The 19,519-nt window shown below is 42.7% G+C and overlaps 1 pseudogene; it reads right to left on the bottom strand.

The window, feature by feature from the left end:
• Window positions 1-954: 954 nt before the first annotated feature.
• On the bottom strand, window positions 955-1,076 carry LOC129687295 (small nucleolar RNA SNORA17; annotated as a pseudogene).
• Window positions 1,077-19,519: the final 18,443 nt, after the last annotated feature.

The raw sequence follows: 19,519 nt of genomic DNA, 5'->3' as shown, positions 1-19,519 counted from the left end.
TCTACTGTGCTGTCCAGGCAAGGTGCAGGACCCACTTTCCTGAGTGCTGCAGCTGATGAAAGGCAGCTCTCCTGCTCTCACAGCTCCAGGGCCAGGCCTCCCACCTGCCAGAGGTGGTGAGTGGGGAGAAGGGTATCTCTCCCTCATCCATGCCACCAAAGGGAGAGGAGTGGTAGGGCCATCTTTCCTATACTTGTATCCCTAGTGCCGGCTCACATGCAACTCCCACAATGTACATGGCCCAGTACTCCCCAAGTACTGCAGCTGTCTAGGGGTGAGGTCAACTCTTCTTCTCTTATTCCCCCAGGAATAGCTCTCCCATGATGCCCAGATGAGGGGTAGGGCCAGTTCTGTACAGCCCTCAGACATCAACATGTCCCCGGGAGGCAGCCCAGACCAGGGGTGTCCACCTGGCCTTTGGTAGTTAACAGTCCCCTGCTGCTGCAGGGTCACGATGGCCCCCAGTGGCAGCACAGACCACCCTGGTCCAAGGTGGCATCACTGGCTACTTATATCAGGCTCTTCCTCACTAACTTCGAGTCTCCAGTTCTGCCTCTCTTCATTGTGCCCACATCCTTCTCTTTCTCTTCCATTTTTCCACCACTTACCTGCTCCTCTTAGTGGTGTCCAGGGTCTTTGAGTGTCTGGCATCATTTCAGGAGTGGCTCAGGAGTGCTATGTCCTGCTTGTGCAGTTTGGCACCAGGCATCTAGAGCATAGTCTCCCCCTCCCACCCCCAGGCCTGTGTGGCATTGGGTTGGTGGTCATCTTAGGCTATCTCCCTACCCAGGCACTGTGGACATGGGCTTGTTCTTTGCTGAGCCTATCCTAGTGGCCCCTTTAGAAGCTCATCTATTTGGGGCCCCAGCTTGTTCCTCGCTTTGGAAGCCCATCTGAGCCTGACTAGCACCAGACTGGTGGTCATCTCAGGCTTGCTTCTCCCCCTCCCCAGGGAATGTTAGGCTACTAATCATTCATTCATACATCAGAACACTAAGCACAGACACAGCTTCGCTCCTCTCTGCCACCTACTGATGTGCATGTGACACAGCAGCCACACCCAAGATTTAGCCAGAACTTTCCAGTTGCCTGAATTGTTCTGCTATGAAAAGTCTACAGCAGGATTGGTTCTCAGGGTGGTGGCACTATTATGGCAGGTGGTAGGAACTTCTGCAGAAGGGACCTAGCTGGAGTAAACAGATCACTGGGCATGTGCTGTTGGACGCTGTAACTCTCCAGTCTCTTCCCTTTCTCTGCTTCCTGACCACCATCTTGTGAGATGTCCCATCTGTCACACACCCTGCCGCAGTGGGTTGACTCTCTGACACTGTGAACCAAAATAAATCATTCCTTCCTAGAGTTGTTCATGTCAGGCATTTTATCACAGTGATAAGAAAATAACAAACATAAGCCATTAGTCTAAAGGTAAGAGTGACAAGCAGCAGGTGCTGCACTATGGGCAAGCCTAAAGCCAGCTGGACTTACAAGGAATCCTTCCAAACTGACGGCAGATCCCCTGCAAGAGGGTGCATCTGTGGCTTATAGATGTGTCATCCCAGAATGAGGAGAGAGAAAGAAAACGGAGTGAGCTGCTCTCACTGCTGAGACGTGCCAAGGCAAATATAGACCAGTCTTTTCCTAAATTCGAAGAGAAAAATGTGCTGACATGAGGACAGTAAGAACCCCTTCGCTGGCAAGGAGGTGAGAACTGTGAAACATCAGAGGAAGTGAGGAGACAAAGGACCAGCCTGCCTTTCCTCAGTGTCAACCTTTTAATTTTATCAAGTTCAAGATCATTTTATCCAGTTTACTTGCACCTACCAAAGAACTTTAAATTGATTTTTACTTCATTTAATTAGATTAAAAGGCGATTGCCTTCATCATTTGATATGGTTTGCATGCTCGAGGTTTTCTTGAATCTGGACACGTGTTTTCTTATAGGACAGTTATAAAGCGATGTACTGACTATATTCCCTTCCAGTTCTCTGACTCTTAAGTTAATTTTAAAACTTTCAGCCTCCTTTCCAGGCATCTATCACATACACACAAAAGGGCATTATAAGATTTCAGTTCTTCTGGTGTCAATTTTAGTAAGTTGCATTTGCCCAGGGATTTGTCTATTAATATTTACGACTCAGTGGTAGAGCACTTGCTTGGCACACATATATGAGGCCCTGGTCAGCCTTTTCCTTTCTGTAGCACTGGAAGGGGCACCTCCTATTTCCCTACCTGGAATTCTATACCTGGCTGTTTACACATACTCTATATTTTTCTCAATCAGTCTCAACTAACACACCAAATAGCATTATGCTTTAAAATAATTTAATATTCTTTCATTAATTATTTTATCGTTATTGTATCTTCTCTTCTATTTTATTTGAAGTTTGTACTGGTTAGGCAAATCATTTACTGCCGAACTATGTCCCCAGCTTCTAACTTCTTGAATTGTCTAGGTCATCATTCTTCTTCTGTTAATAAGCATCTGAAATTAACACTTCCCCTCTAAGCATGGCTTTTGCTACATTCCGCAAGCAAATTTTGAATGTAAAATTTAAACTTCCAGTCAGTTCAATTTGTTTTATATTTGTTTAAGACATTATCCTAGTTTGCTTTCTGTTGCTGTTATAAATCGCTGATCAAAATTAACTTGGGGAGGAAAGGGTTTATTTCACCTTACACTCCTATCTCACAGTCCATTATCAGAGGGAGGCTCGGAGGGCACTCCAGGCAAGGGCCTGAAGTCAGGAGCTGAAGCAGAGACTGGAGGAATGCTGCTTGCTGGCTCAGTCCCCATGACTTGTTCAGCTTTCTTTCTTTGTTTTAATTTTTTTTAATCTTTTAATTTTATTTCATTTCCCTACTAACACTTAATACAATTGGATTAAAACTTTAAATTAAAACTTCATGTAGACCTGTCAGTGACTTTTTCAATGGATTTATTTTCTTTTTAATAACTTTAGTTAAAATAGTTGTAGTTCTTTCTTCCCTTTAGTCTCTCCCAGCTACCGTTCTTCAAACCCCTCCAATATCTCCCACTTTCTCTTTGATTATAGTTGTTGCATATATGTGTGTTCATACCTGTAATCACAGACACATATTGAGTCCATTTTGTTGGTGGTGTATAAATGGCTTCAAGGATGACTACTCTGCATTAGACAACCAATTAGGGGACTCATCCCCAGGAATGAGTTCTCCTTTTCCGAGTAGTCATCAGGTACCTATAGCTCTTTGTCAAAGGGACTGCATTAACATGTTCATTGATATTGCCATTGTTCTGGTCTTGTTTGTGCAGACATTTCTAGGAGATATTTTCATAGCAGACTTTCTGGTATTCTGGCTTTCACAATTTTTCTGTGGCTTCTCTTGTGATGTTCCCTTGGCAGCGTACCCTGAGCAGTAGAGGCAGGAGCGGTGATGTAGATGTATCCATTGGGGATGCCCTGTTAATCTCTGCACTGTGTCCAGTTGTGGTTTTTCTCTGATGGTCTCCATTTGCTCAAAAAAATAAATAATAAAGAGGCTTCTTTGATGAGGCGTGGTAGCTGCACTTATCCAGGAAAGGTGGCTCTCACAGGAGCTCAACCTACTTCTTTATACAGCTCAGATCTATCTGTCCAGGTGTGATTCATCAGGTGTGGACTGAGCCCTTCTCCACCAATGAGCAACCAAGAAAACGCCCCACAGACAGGCTCACGGGCCAATCAGCTAGAGGTAATTCCTGGAGCTTCCCTCTTCCCGGTTATGTCAGGTTGGCAACTGAAGTTAACTGGAGGAGATATCTTTCCCTCACAGTATTATGGGTAACACTGAAGTGTATCTCAATTTTTTTCCATATGTAAGAATATATGTTCTATTTTTATAATATACAGATATTATTCAGTCCACTTCAATATTTACCAACTCATGATAGACAAATGTTAAGACAGGAATTTAACCATTTTTAGGTCTCCTCTGCAGCCCTGAATAAAGGACTCAGTGATTATATGATATAAACATGAGTGGTCAAAAGCTGTTATAAACTACACATGTGATAGACTAATCAAGAAAAACTTGCTGAAAAAGCAGGTTGCTGTTTCCTTTCCTGTCTGGGCTGATTTCACCCTGGAGTTGGTACTGACCACAGGGTGTGGAAACAAAGAATGCTTCTGAAAGGTGCATGTTGGCTTAGACAGGAGGGAATAACAAAAGCTGACAAGAAATCTTCAGATATCGCCCTGTCCTCAGTTGTCAGAGGATGGCACAGCATGAATCACACACTATCTCATTAGTTTTCATCTCTGGCTTAGCAACATCATTCAGATACATTCTGGATATTTGCCATCCTACATCATCTGGGGACCCAAGTAATGGTCTATCCCTGAATTCAATTCTCAGAGTCATTAGTGTGCAATTTAAGATCATATCCACCCAAGTGAAGGTTAGGGATTGAGCCCACAGGTCTACTCATATTCAGCGAGCCCTCTCTATCCTGACCCTTTCCTGACCTCAGCCTAGAAATACAAGGCTTTGCTTTTCTTATGCATGCTGTATGTGCTATTTGGTCTGCCCGGGTGGCCATGTCGGTTGCTGATAGAGAAAAGAAAAGCAATAGGCTCTCTTCCTGGGACAGCCACTAACATCAGATGGAGGATGTGTTCTCTGGGGTCAGAGGTGACTCCCTAGCTGTTCTTGTCACCAGTGCTACTGATTCCACTCATGGGATTGGGGAGCAGAAGAACAGACACACAGAGCCCCCAGCTCTCTCTGACAGGTGCTGCTTTTCCGGCTCCTCTGACCAGAAGGGAGGCCTGCCCCTGGAGCATCCTTCCATATTCAGGGGGATTCTCTATGTCCCTATGAGAACAGTCCAGGAGACACAGAGGAGGGCAGGTAACGCCCTACCCTGCAGTCCTACCGCAAGCCAGAATCTTCCCTGATCTCATTGGTGTTCTAGAATCCTCAGACTGCCACTCTGCATGTTCTGTTTGCGTCGTCATTCAGTTATGTTCAATAGGAAAACATAATGGAGCAGGATTTCCCATGTTAATTGGAATAGCAAGCAGTTTGAATATTTTTTCTTTGAGACAGAGTTCTCTCACCATGAGGCCCATGCAGGCCTCGAATTCATGTTCCTTCTGCTTCTTCTTTGCAAGTATCTGGGATTGCAGACGTGTATCACTGCACATTTCTAAGTTTTATATAAGTAAAGCAGACCATATCACTCATTTATTTATTAACTGCATTTATAACACAGATGTAATAAATAAGCCTGTGTTAACTGCTGCATCCATTTCACTGCAGATAAATATTTACTTTGCCTCTGAGTTTTACTGTCACGGGTAGTAACTCATGTCCCTTGGCCTATTTCTGTATGTTCATGAGCGCTCCTTTAGGACATGCATATAGAATTGTCACCACTGAGTTAAAAAGAGGTACCCTTAGCGTCACAAAATCAGTTTCTAAAGTAGCTGTCAATTAACACTTTTTCCTGAAATACTGTAACAGTCTCTATTCGTTTCTCACATCCCAGCAAACAGTGTTATTACATGAATTGCTATATATATATATATATTGCTCTGATGGGCATAAGATGGTATCTTTATTTAAAGTTTCACTTTTCTTTTAAACTGTTTCTGGCTGCATAAACACACACATGTGCTATTATAGAAATACAGAAAAATCAGAAGCTCATGAGGAATAATGGAGAAAGTTGTTTTAAAAGTTTAGTACACCCAAACCAGTGTTGGTGTTATTTCAAAGGAGAAGGCAGTGGATGTGACGGTCAAAGGGAGTGAATGGCTTTGCTGCAGCAGCTTAGTGTATTCCCCAATTTCTCATGTCTAGACATTAACTTTACAATAACTTACAATCTTCTTGTTGGTGTGACTCACTTTATTTTGTTCTACGTGTGTATGTTTGTCTGTGTATTATGCATGTATGCACATATGTATTGCCAGCAACATAAAAACCAGAGTTTGATACTGTAATGCCATCTTCAATTATTTTTCTATCATGTTTTTGAGGCAAGGTTTCTCACTGAAACTTGCTGTTTTGTGCAGACTGGTTGTCCGCTGATCCTGACGCCCACCTGCCACTGCCCAGTGCTGAGGTCACAAGTGCATGCCACCACGTCTGGCTTTTGTGTAGAATCTAGATATCAAATTAGGTCATCATGACTGCATGGCAAACATTTTATCCACTAAGCAGTCTCCCTAGCCTATTTCTCTTCATTTTTACATTACATGTTTGTTATAACAAATAGAAATAGACATGTGTTTTTAAATCAAAGGCTTGATTTAAAAAACTAATTATGAAACCCAAGAATTTCTTTGTCAAAAAAATTGTAATCATCTTCAGGGTTGCACAGTCCCAAGTATATAAACATCTTGTGAGGCATAAAACTGTTCAGTCCCCTGCAGGTTTTTCTTCCTAAGACAGAAAAAATAATAATAGTTCAAGGGGGATTTTTGTCAACATGCTGGATTATTTCCTCAGGATAGGTTCCCAGAAGAGAAGCCAATGAATGGAAAGGCATAAACATCACTAGGGGGTTGGAATGTTCTGCCTTATAGTTCTCCAGAAAGAACGTGCATTGCCACTAGTTAAAAATGTTTCCAACAGTCTTCTAAGTTCTATGTCATGATAGGAATCCCATTTAAAAGTTATTTAATCTTCTAAAACAGTGTTTCACTATGAAGAGAGTAAGCAGAAAGGTCAGGTGTATTAGTCAGGGTTCTCTAAAGGGACAGAACCTATAGAATGAATGAACACACATGTACACTATATGTATATAATATATTATATTTATATATTATCAATAGATTACATTTATATACTATATTAAATATTATATAAATATTTATATAATATATATATAAATTACATAAAGGGAACTTATTACAATGACTTATAGGCTGCAGTCCAGCTAACCCAACAATGGCCTATTATGAACAGAAAGTCCAAGAATCCAGTAGCTGCTCAGTCCACGAGCTGGCTGTCTCAACTGGTCTTCAGTACATGCTGGAATCCCAAAGAAGTAGGTTCTAATGACAGTGAATAAACTGACTTGCTAACAAGGCCAGAGCAAGCAAGGGAACGGGAAAGGCTTCCTTCTTCCATGTCCTTACATGGACTTCCAGCAGAAGGTTCAGCCCAGATTAAGGGTATGTCTTTCTAACAAAGATCTGGTTAGAATTGAATCTTCCTACTTCAAATTAAACGAAAACAAACAAGCAAACAAAAACCCTCACAGATGTGCCCTCTATTTTGGGGTTTTAGTTCTAGATGTAGTCAGGTTGACAGCCAAGAATAGCCATTGCAGGTGAAGAGACGGCCCCTCCAGCTCAGATGAGGAGGCAGACAGAGTGCATCTGATTCCAGGAAGAGCTACAACACCTGGTTTTTCTACTGGTTGTTGCTGCAGTGTCTGTATCATTTCTCCAATCCTGGATGGTTCTGTGATCCCCCACATACACAGGCAACAAATGCTGTTGATATCAGCACCTGGACTTGGCCCCTTAGCTCTGTCCTGGTGAGAGGGAGAGAGTGCCGACAGTGCCAGGCTTTGCCAGGATAATGAACCCAGAATGACACAGAAGGCTATGTTCACTTTACAAAGAGGCAGCATTTTATCTCGCATATCCCCCAAATAGCTTTTTTGCCCCCAGAAAGCCCACTTCTATGTTCTCTTTGAGATCCCCTAGATCATAAAAAATTAAACAAACTACAAAAATGTATGAAGATAGAACAGTGCATGCTAACAGAAGCTGAAGTTAAATGTGGAATATAAAACCACTTTGCAAAGATAAAAAATATTTGAGTTCACAGTGAAAAACCCCAGTTACAGTGCCATGTCTGTGTTTCATCTCTGTGTGTTTCCCAGTTATTGAGAACATAAGCAGGCAGATCATTTTACCTCTATTTTCTCACTTCACTTTTCAGTAGAAAGATTCTACCTGTTATTTGTCACTCTCTGTGGCCTCATTTCCATACCTGTCTCCAACACCTATCATTTCCTAATTGTTTTTACTGATCTGGTGGGCTCTCCAGCATCAGTCCCTGTGCTAAGTGCTTTGCATGCAGGACCTTACTTCATCTGTGTGCTGTTTCTATGAGTCAGGTAACGGTTATCGTGCCTATTTTTTATAGATAAGACTGCTGTACAAAACCTGGCTTCCTCTCTCAGGGACGAAAACAGTCATGATCCAGACAGTGGCCCTTGATTGCTAGCTGTGATTTCCATAGAAACTGAAGGAGTCTAAACAATCACTGTTTTAAATTTTCAGGTGCCTTGTTTCAGCATTGGAAGTGCCCATTTCCATGGAAACAGAATGATAGCAGCAGAGGGGAGGACCAGCTCTGGTAACCCCTGGAGACAGTGGCTCTCTGAACACAGGACTGTTGCTCCCTGAATCGCACCTGCCCAGCCCCGGGCACAGAGCAGGTGGCTTGGGTTTGTCGATTACTGGCTCTGGAAACAGGGGAGAACAGATCTGCCAGCTTGACACCCGACTCCCTAGCTAAGCCTTGCCAGTGAGCTTAAATAATGCAGGCGAAATTAGATTTTTTTTTAAACCAAAGTGTTCAGAGAGACTACCTATCATCTCCAACATTTTAAGAATAATTGCTAAATATTCTAACTCACTCATACAGAGTTTATTTTTACCAGGTAATTACTGTTGTTGAATGGCTATTGGCTTCACAAAGTGTGTGATGCCAGGATCTTATAATTAGGATCTCACTCTTTTATCGTATATCATATAAAAATTGCCATATAAGACTTTGCACACAAATATTTTAATGTTTTACCATACATATTTTAAGACAGAATAAAGCAGAATTGGAAAATGTTGTACTGGGAGCCAAATCTGGCCTGTTACCACTTTGTAAATAAACTTTTAGTGGCACACAGGCATGTTTTGCAGTTTTTCTACTGTGGGGAAGTAATTGAACAATGAGCTACAAAGCTTAAATTACTAGTTTTCTGGCCATTTAAAATATAGTATACTGAGCCCTTATCTAAAGAACCCCCCATGGTCATCATTCCCCTGCAGCAGTTATCAGCTCACAAAAGGCATTAGCAAGTGAACTTCCCCTGTGCCCCTTGCAAATAAATGATACATGTGACAAACCAGTTTGAAAGTGTTATAAACTACAGATGCAATAAATAAGCAAAGAACTAGTTTCAGAAACCACATTGGGTTTCTGTCTTCCTTTCCCTCTGGCATGAGCTCATCCTGGACTCCGTATTAGGAAGATTGGGAGCAGACAGCAGAGTGGAAAAACTGTGTGACAATGGAGATGAGAAGGGATAGCTGAATGTTGACAAGAAATCCCCAGAATCTGCTCTGTCCTCAAGCCTCAGGGGTCTGCCCAGCACAAATCACACACTGATGCCAAGATTTCCTCATGTCAAAGCTTAGTTTGGGCATCAGGAGTAGTGGAATACATCTGTACTCACAGCACTCAAGAGGCTGAGAAAGGGGGACTGTAAGTCTGAGGTCAGCCTGGGCTACAAAGTGAAACCATAGCATGGTAAGGTGTGCCTGGCATCCCCGTGCAGAGGCAGACAGGAGGATCCTGGAGGCTTGCTGGCTGCTGGTCTAGCCAAAAGGTCATTCTCAGGGTAGTGAGAGACCTGTCCCCTTAAAATAAGGTCACCCAATTAAGTCACCCAGTGCCAACCCCTGGCCTCCAAATGCACACACAGCAGCACATACATGTGTACACACACACACAATAACAAGCACAACACCTACACGCACACACCAATACCAACCAAAGCTCACTCTGAGAGCAGTGATGTGGTCTAGAGCCAGCAGAGAACTCGGCCTGCCTTCCAACTCTGCGGTTTTGTGATGCTCACTCACCAGCCCTGGGCAAACGAGTCCACTGCAGACTCGTTTTCCATCGAAACAGAAGGAAATTATCCCTGCATTACTTGATGACAGAATTCTGAAGATCAAACGGAGAGAGCTGCAGGCATCGCATGTCTCATGTGGGGCAGAGTTAGGGTGGGTCACCTGGGGAGACAACACAAGTCACACCCACGACCGTGGAGTGGAGTGAGCAACAAAAACAGAATGGGAAGGGCTGCTCTCTGCCCGCTTTCTTCAGAGCCTTTAACTGTTTTTGTTATGGGTGCTATTTTTTTTTTATTGTATGGCCCTGACTGTCCTGGAACTTGCCATGTAGACCAGCTCTGTCCTGGACTCACAGAGAGCTCCTACCTTTGCCTGCTGAGTGCCAGGATAAAGGTGTGTGCTACTTTTAGTTATATGTATGAGTGCGGGTCTGTGTTGGTATGACCACGTGGGTGCCAGTGCCCGCAGAGGCCAGAGGCGTTGATCCTGTGGAGCCAGAGCTAAAGGCAGCTGTGAGCTGCCCAATGTACTTGCTGAGAACCCTACATAAGTTGTCTGCTAGAGCAGCCGGCTTAACCACTGAGCTACCTCTCCAACTCATCCTTCAACTTTTTACACACGCTTTCAGATTTCTCTATTTATTTTATCCCCAGAACGTGCCTTTGAGGCACACAGGCAATTTGTCTAAGCCAGCATATTACAGATGAGGTATTCTAGATGCTGAGCTGTAAACACCATCTCTCAAGGCTCCGTGGAGGCATGATGATTGGTTAGATGGTAGGTCTAACCAATGAGGCTTAAATTTCAAATTCCAACATATGCCATCTCCCTTCTTGAATGAGTGCTAGCCCTTTCTCCCCTTTTCTTCTCGAGTGTGGGTAATGTTTAACATATCTTAACAGATCAGTGTTTCCAAATAAACATGGTGGGGGCAGGAAAGTTTTACACGGTGCCTTGCTTGGGTGTGGCTTTTATAGGAGAAGGATATTAGAGTAGGAGGAAAGCAGGGAGCTGTGAGCAGCAGAAAATAATAAACATGCACCATTTGGGAGAATTCAGAGCATCCATTAGCCCTCGATTCAGGCGAGCTCTCCAGTACTGCAGCTCCAAACGGCAGAGCCACCCGGCCGTAAACTTTAATGTTTCCTTTCGGAAACCTGATCTTCACCAAAAACTTGAGGGAATGTAAGAAAGATGGCTTCTGAGTTTGACATCGCCATGTGAAAGATATTAAAATAGTGGGAGAATGAGAGTACTTACGCTCACAAAATCACACCTCTCCCTCCAGTCATGCTCCCTTTAGGAAGCAGAGGTTCTGTGGGTTCTGTCATGAAGGCAGACGTGCACTGCTGTGCCCACAGATGACATACACACTTCGGTGCTTACATCTCTAAACACAGTCTTCCTCCTCGTCTCATTAGAGCCACACCTGAGTTCTGCTAGCAGGAAGAGCTCCCCCTCACACTGTGGATGGCACCCATCTGTCCTGCCAGCAACATCACAGGGTGTTTATAATGCCTGGCTCCCAAACAGCACTGGAGAAATGAAGATAAATAGATTCTGATAGACATCTCTTTACCCACTGAGATCGAGCCATTAATTAGCACATGAATATTTAGGAGTTGTTGACTTGCTTCTCACTGCATAAGGTGTCTGGGAAATTTTGCCATAAATGCAAATAGAGGTCTGATGTTTGAGAAACTGTGAAGAATCAGAGCGTTGAGAGTGGGCAAGTTCTAAGCTCTGCTGTGAACTGATGTGATTGGCTGTGTTTTCTAACAGGCCTTAAACTGTGTGGTTTGATTTGCTTACCTGAAAAGGGTTTCAATGAGCGATCTCTCTAAGATTTGAAATTCTGGCTTTCAAAAAAGGTGGGGTAGGGGCTCCCATTTTATACTTCAGCATCACCTGCCCCTGGGTAGCAGGGCCCCTCAGTCCAGAGAGCATGCCCTGTGGTAGAAACTGCACTTGAATCAGGTACAGTCTCACTTTTACCACCCACGCCCTGCCTCCTATCCTAGGATGTCCTCATTTGACTCCAAGATGAAACACCCTTACTGTACAGTCTGAGATGGGAGATGGAATCTGGCACAGACTCTTCCCTTACGCAACAGATGGGCTAGTCTAGCCATCCTCTTGCTTTTCAATCTTGCAGATAATGGTCCCATGAGAGCACAAGAGGTTGCCACTTAGAACGAGAAGGTCAACTGTTGCGGAAAACCCCCTTCCTTCTCTAGCCCGCTCTCCTTGTTTCCTGGGCTTTCCTCTCTAATACAGAGAGAGCATGTCAACTTGGCTTCCAGAGGACTTTGATTTCTGAGAAAATGAGCCATTATATTGTGCTCAGGAACCAAAGGAACAAATGAGAAATTTGGAGCTCAGTCCTATTCCTGACTTGGGACTCTTTCAGAAAGTAGAACACCATTCGGCATGTGTTTCATCTGTCTGTCTATCTGCAGAAAGAGAACCTGCCCAATTCTCTTCAAAAACAGTCTTCAGAAGAGGCAAAGACAGGCAAGACATGGGTCCCTCTTTCTGAGACTTCTGTCGGTATGTGGGAGATAGCCCATGTTCTCTTTTGCCATGGCTAGCTGTTTGGCTTGAACCATCAACTGAACAACAACTTCTGCTGCCTTCCTAAATCTTTGACTCTCCTCACTATCACCATTCTCTGCTACTACTCTTAGGATTTTGATACTGGCTTTATTCTGGAAGTAAATTTGAAGGTAAGAATTACGCATTTCTAGATGAGCTCACTACAGAGTAAAGAGGCCTAGTTAATGAGAGGGAAATACCAGTTTCACAAACAAATCTGAATTCTGAGGTTCTACATAAAACATTCACACTTGGTTTATTCTGAGTTGTTTTCTTAGGCCTTGTGTCTTTTTAAGTTTATACAAAGTTGAATTTGGAAGCTCTGGCCATTATCACCAGTTCAGCATATTTAGCTCACCCTGGTCCCATCTTCTTCTGTCAGAAGCCTTGTTTTGCTGTGTAGAGTTGAATATAAGGCTCAGGGTGATCCAACCTTATTCTCTTTACCCTTCAAGACTACAGTGGATGTTGAGGGGTTCCTAGACCCAGGCTACAGAATGCATGGGTTATCTGTGTTACTTTTTTTGGTGGGTGGGGGAGGGCTTTAGAAATAGGATTTCTCTGTGTAGCCCTGGCTGTTCTGGAACTCACTGTAGAGAAGGCTTGCCTTGGACTCACAGAAATCTATCTGCCTCTGCCTCCCAAGTGCTGAGTTAAAAATCACGCAGCACTACTGCCTGGCCACCTTTTTTTTTTTTTTTTTTTAAACAGAACCTGACATGGAAGGCTTCCTTATTTTTTTAATAGATGATATGGAGACGGACTCTCAAAGTTTTCATTAGGTAAGATCATCACCTGCCATGTTAAAATGGTTCCTGAAAGAATGGAGCCAAGACCAGAAGAGAAACAAAAATGGCAAATGGATAGAGACGAGTGTCTTAGTGTCATCAAATTGCCAACTCCAGTCTCTGAGCATCATGCATTCCTGCCGCTCATTTTTATCTCAGGGATAGCCCAGTTTCTTACCAATAAATCCAATTCTTTGCTTAAACAGGCTGAAATTGAGTTTCTGTCACTTGCAATCAAAGAATTCTGGCAAATATAGCTGTATATAGGAGTGACGCTTTTCTCTACCTTGATAATACACTTTGCAATTCCTGTTTCTTCTCTGTCCAGATGAACAACTCTGCTGCAGAGGTGAAGCAGGACATTGCAGCCTCCCCATGCACTCATTAGCTAAGCCGTACTTATGGGATGTGTCTGGACTCTTATCTGTCCATCATTTCATTTTTCATGTCATTTAGAAATTTCATTTGGACGTTTTCACAAGCCAGAATGCAAAGCTAGAGCTTAAACCAAGAGAAGTCAGCCCAACCAGTTTTCTCTGCTTGCTTTCGTGTATATAGCAGATAGAAGGAAAAAACAAAGTGTCTCAATGTTGTTTTGTCTGATTCTGACTCAGTGTCAGGTGAGTAGAAAGCTTGGCTTTTCACCACAGACTTTCATGATCGTTTATTTTCATAGCACTCAGGGACATACACAGCTGAGTAATTATATAGCATAGAGCACGGAATTGCACTCAATAATTACACAGGAGCTTCATTGGGGGAATAAAGAGTTACCAAAATAACATATTGTTTCTTGTGGAATGAAAGGAAAGTATAGTTCTGATTCCAGCAGGAGCAGCTGCCTGCCATGAGCCTGACGTCCAGCCTGCTACTGTGCACACAGATGTGAAACAACTCAAGCCTGAGAAACAGGCTCCTATAGGTGGGACATAGAGGTGGGCCTTTCTCGAGGAATATTATGTAAGCTCATCATCATCATTAGTAGTAGTAGTAATTGTATTTGTATTTTTGTTGTTACTATTGTTTGCTTGCTTGAGACATTCTTCCTTGTTTTCTGCTGTTGTTTGGTTGGTTGATTTGTTTGTTTTTTTTGAGACAGGGCCTCATTGTGTAGCCCAAACTGGCCTAGAACGAGTTAAGTCTCAAATTTGCTACAATCCTCCTGCCTCAGCCTACCAAGTGCCAAGATTGAAGGAATGAGCTCTTTTCTTATTTGAAATTTTTTTCTGTTACAAAAAAAAAAAAATTGATTTTTTTTAAATGTACCTGTCATTCTAGCTTCTGACAAATTTTCTTCAAAGACACCCAGGCCCTCATAACTATGTATGCTGCTGTCTGTGGAGTGTGATCAGGTCCAAAATGAATCACTATCGATACTAATTAAGGTAAACAACCCATTACTTTATGTTTGTTCCAGGGTGCTGGTGAGTACACACACACACACACACACACACACACACATACACACACATTCATGTATACAAACTCACACATACACATTCACTTACGCACACACACTCAAACACACTCATGTATACACACACTCTCACACAGTAACGTATTTACTGCCTGATCATTTCCCCGTGGTCCTCTGAAACAGTCTCGGCCTTTCCTAACCTTGTCCATGATTAATCTATCCTGGGATAACACAACTGTGGCTCTGTAATTAATCTTTCTCCTCAAAATCACCAGCTGATGGATGATTGACTGTGGATCAATTTTTATGTATTTACAAGAAGAAAAAAATCCACAATACTGAAGTGTGCCCATCTGCACCAAGCCTCAGGGGGCTTTTATCAGTGTGTTAATTCCACAGACAGTACCAAAAGCAGACCTACAGAAAAACTCTTTAAAAGATGAGACAGAGTGAGACAAAGGGATCCAGTGAGGGCTGCAGACAGCCATGGAGATGAGTGATTCTCTTCAGCATGTATTAGACATATGCCCAACAAATATTGCAGAAGGCCCTACAAAACAGCAGCCAAAATGTTGCAAAGCCTCCTCTTCCATAAGGTGCAATGGAAGCTTTGGTTTCTTTGTAAATTCAGTCATATTATGTAAATATGTTTTTGTTTTAATCCCAAGTGTGGGATTTTAGTTGGGCTTCAGTTTGTCCCCAGCTGATAATTATCTCATGCAGTGTGTGGCTTTTGACAGCTAGTAATGGCCTTTCTTGTGTGGCACGCATAGGGGCGTGGCCTAGGGCTCTGAGGATATTCATATGAGAGCCCAGAAAGAAAAAAGTGTGGCTTGTCGTGTTGATGTGTGGCGTTTGGCAGTTTGGAGAGACCAGAGACAGACAGTGTCATGGTTTGGAGCAGACAGGTGGAGAGAAAGGGTGTGGGCACAGTGGCTTGGAGGAGACTACTGGCTGTGTTTGCTGTTGACTGAGATTGGTATATCCCCAAAGACCCATAGACCCTCAACAGCCAGGAAAAGTAAAAGGGTCTGTGCCCTCTCTCCCCTCTAACCCTCTCTCTTCTACCTATGGTTGGGAGGGGTGGTAAAAAGGAGATAGAGACATAAACTCCCTAAATAAAATAGTTTTAAAATGAGTGTCAACAATGAGGCCTTTGAAACACCTGAAGTCACGAGAATGAAGGCAATGAGGGAAGTAGGAGGCAAGCACACAGCATAAGGGAATCCCCTCGAAGACCCTGATGGTCCATAGTGATTCTGCCCAAGGAGAAATGTCACCACATGAAACCCAGCCCCCGAGTGTGGCCACAGAATAGGAAGATTAACGTAGGGTCTCCTCAGGTACCAGCGCACATGAGAACATACAGGCAAAGCACTCACATACATAAATAAATTTAAGGGGAAAGAGGAAAAGATTGGCCAAAGGGTAAAAGTTTAAACTACGGTACCACCCCACCACTGGACCTCTTTTGTACAACTTGAGGGGGGAGGTTACTGAGGGAAAATCCACGCTGCTGAACTGTGCTCGTCTGAGTCACACCTTACAATTCCTTTCTCTGTGCCCTCTCTGTGCAGATAGTCATAGTTCTTTAGCAGAGACGGGAGTTAAAGGTCAAAGCCAAAGGAGGAAGCTGGGCAGCACAGCTGACTGACAGCCGTCCGTTCTCATCTTAGAAAGTCTCCCTGGAAAAATGTCTGGACCCTCAGCAACAATTAGAGTCCGGTCTGTTTTTTCAACCACAAACCCTCGGCAATACAAGCAAAATCTAGGAAGTTTCTCTGTGAACATCTTCATCACCCCTGAGCAATTGGCTGGTGTGCACTGCCCTTCTCTAACATGTCCCCATCTTGATTTTTTTTTTTCTTGCCTCATGAGGACTTTGAAAAAACTCCAATTTTCTACCTCCATGTCATATTATTGCTTTGCCTTCCTACTATTCTCCTGAATGGGTAAAACTTTCCCATCATGTCAGGTTGTCATGGTTAGTGTTGTCTGTCAGCTTGATGGCATTTGGGATCACCTAGGAGAGGAGCCTCCAGAAACATGTGTGGAGTGAGTTAGACCAAGCTAGCCTCTGGGCATGCTTGTGAGGGATTGTCTTCATTAATTGAGATGAAAAGAGGGCAGCTCCATTTCTCAGGTTGAGCACTAGACGACAATAAAAAGAGGAAGCTAGCCAAACATGACCATTTGTTGTACTCCTCTTCCTGACTGCACACACAAGCTCCCGTCACCTTGACTTACACACTGTGATGGGCTGTCTGCAAACTGTGAGCCCAAATAAAGCCTTTCTCCTTTAAGTGCTTTTGTCAGGATCTTTAATCACTGAAATAAGAAAAGTAAGTAAGCTGTAAACCTACTCCTCTCTCTTCCTTTTTATTGTCCAAAGACTATTATTTCTAAAACTGATCAATTCACTGTCCTAGGTACTTTTCTACTGCTGTGAAGAGACATCATGACCAAAGCAACTTATAAAAGAAAGTATTTAATTAAGGGCTTGCTTACAGCTTCAGAGGGAAAAATCCATGACTGCTACAGTGAGGAACATGGCAGAAGGCAGGCAGTCCTGGCAATGGAGCTATAGCTGAAAGCTCATATTTGATCAGCAAGTAGAAGACAAAGAGACAGAGACAGACAGACTCAGACACTGGCAGAGAGAGAGAGAGAGAGAGACAGACAGACAGACAGAAATGGAGAGACTGGGCTTTTGAAGCCTCAGAGCCCACCCACAGTGACACACCTCCTCCAATGAGGCCACACCTCTTAATCCTTCCTAAACAGTTCCACCAACTGGGGACCAAGCATTCAAATATGTGAACTTTGTTGGCCATTCTCCTTCAAACCACCATTCTTGGTTACCTGTAGAGCCCAAGGGCTTTTAATAGTGCTGAAACCTCAGGCCCACACAGACTCTGCTACTGGACTCTCCTTCTCAATGCGCAACAACTGAGACTTTAAGGACGAAAGCAACCGCTGACATGAGCGCCGTATGGGACTAGACATATTCAGCAAAACAGACAAAACAGCGCAGTCACACAGATCTCCCAAGAGTTAATCTTGTTCCCTCCAAAGAAAGAGGAGAATGTCTTACCTCACCAATGTGATTGCATCATGTGTGCTCATAATTGTTTCCATGTGATTGTATGTATGTCATTCTATGTTGACAGTGCATGGAGAAAATCTCAGTATGACCCTAAAATAGTACCTGTTACATTTTTTATTCATTTTAGTTGTGTGCTGAAATTATTTTTCTGCATTCATGTTCTTAATTTCTTGGCATGCCAACTTAAAAAATATACCTGTATGAACGTAAACGTGTTTAGAGATGTAGTAAAAGTCAAGTGAGTGTGTACTTATAGACTGAAGCACTCATATGTTCTTAAGACCCATCAGAATGGTATCTTTGGGCCTATTAACTGTTTTGTTAAATATTTCTATAAAGTTTTAAATTATATTGTTAATATGTGTGTGTCTACTGTGTGCGTGTATGCTACATGTAGGTAGAGTGTGTGTATAATGTGTCTGTGGTGTTGTGCAGTGTACGTGTATATGCAGTGTGAGTGTGTGTATGTGTGTGTATGTATGTTGCATGTGTGCCAGTGTGTGTGTGTGTGTGTGTGTGTGTGTGTGTGTGTGTGTGTGTTGCATGTGTGCCTTGGTGAACATGTGAAGATGAAAAGACAAGGTTCACAAGTTGGTTCTCTCCTTCTATCATGGGTTCTGGGCATCAAGCTCATGTCATCATCAGGCTTTCCCAAGCTGAAGCTGAGCCATCTCACTGGCCCAAATCTTTCACAAAATTCTAAAAATGCTATTTGTTTATATAAAACAACATTCATTAAGAGTGATAAAATTTTCATTAAGCTATAAAATTTAACATTGAATACACAAATTTTGATAATGATTTCCTTCCAGTTTCCAGAATTAATTAATTCTATTTTATTTTAATAGCCATGTTTTAAAATAATTAAAAACTTTTTAAATATAAAAATAGCTCTAAGTAATGTGCACTACAACTCCTGACTAAAGGGTCTGGAGCGGCGGCTCCACAGGTAAGCTCACTCGTACTGTGCTTGAGGATGGCCTGGGCTTGGCTTGCAGCACCCGCGGCAGCTCTCAATTGCTTGGATCTCCAGCTCCAAGGGATCGAACTCCCTCTTTCTGATCTCCATGGGCACCCACACATACACACACCTGTAAACATCATTTTTTAAAAGCAAATCTTAAAAACAAAAGTTGATTATGCTAATTATTATAAATTTCTTTTTCAGAAAGATTCTTTTAAAACAAAAGTGTGGAACTTTATTAAGGCTGTGATGATGGATATAAACGCCAAGTATTTTTGTGTTCAATTTTCTTTTTATAATGGAGATTACAGGAGATATAATTCCAATAAACAGTAACATTCAAGTAAGCTTACCTGCATATAATAAAACGGCTGTTATTGTCTTAGAACAATAACTAATATCTTGTTTTTAAGATGAACTTCAACTTAGATTTATAGCATAAAATCCGTTGCCTCTCTATCTGTGCTCTCCTCTTTCAAAAACAGGTTTTCAAACTTCTTTCCTTGTTTGTTCAGTTAACTTTGGTGGAGAGTGGGGATCAGGCATCTCTGGGCTCTTGATCCACATAGGCCTCCTCCTCAAGGACAGTGGCCCTCATCTGGGGACTCAGTATAATATAGTCTTCCGGGCCTTGTCATTCCTAGAATCCAGAGACTGGGACAGTGACATAGCTCTGTGCTTTCAGCTTTCCCTGAGTATTTAATTTGCTTACCTACAGAAGTACACATGTTACAAAAATGAAAACAAAAATGCTAAAACATTTGTCCTGCTTTGATTACCTCATGAGCCTAAATGAAAAAAGAAATG

Source organism: Psammomys obesus, unplaced genomic scaffold (genome assembly GCF_907164565.1).
Source record: "Psammomys obesus unplaced genomic scaffold, mPsaObe1.curated_primary_1811, whole genome shotgun sequence".
Lineage (NCBI taxonomy): Eukaryota > Metazoa > Chordata > Mammalia > Rodentia > Muridae > Psammomys > Psammomys obesus.
Note: the sequence above shows the minus strand (reverse complement) of the source record. Positions and strands in the feature narration are given on the sequence as shown.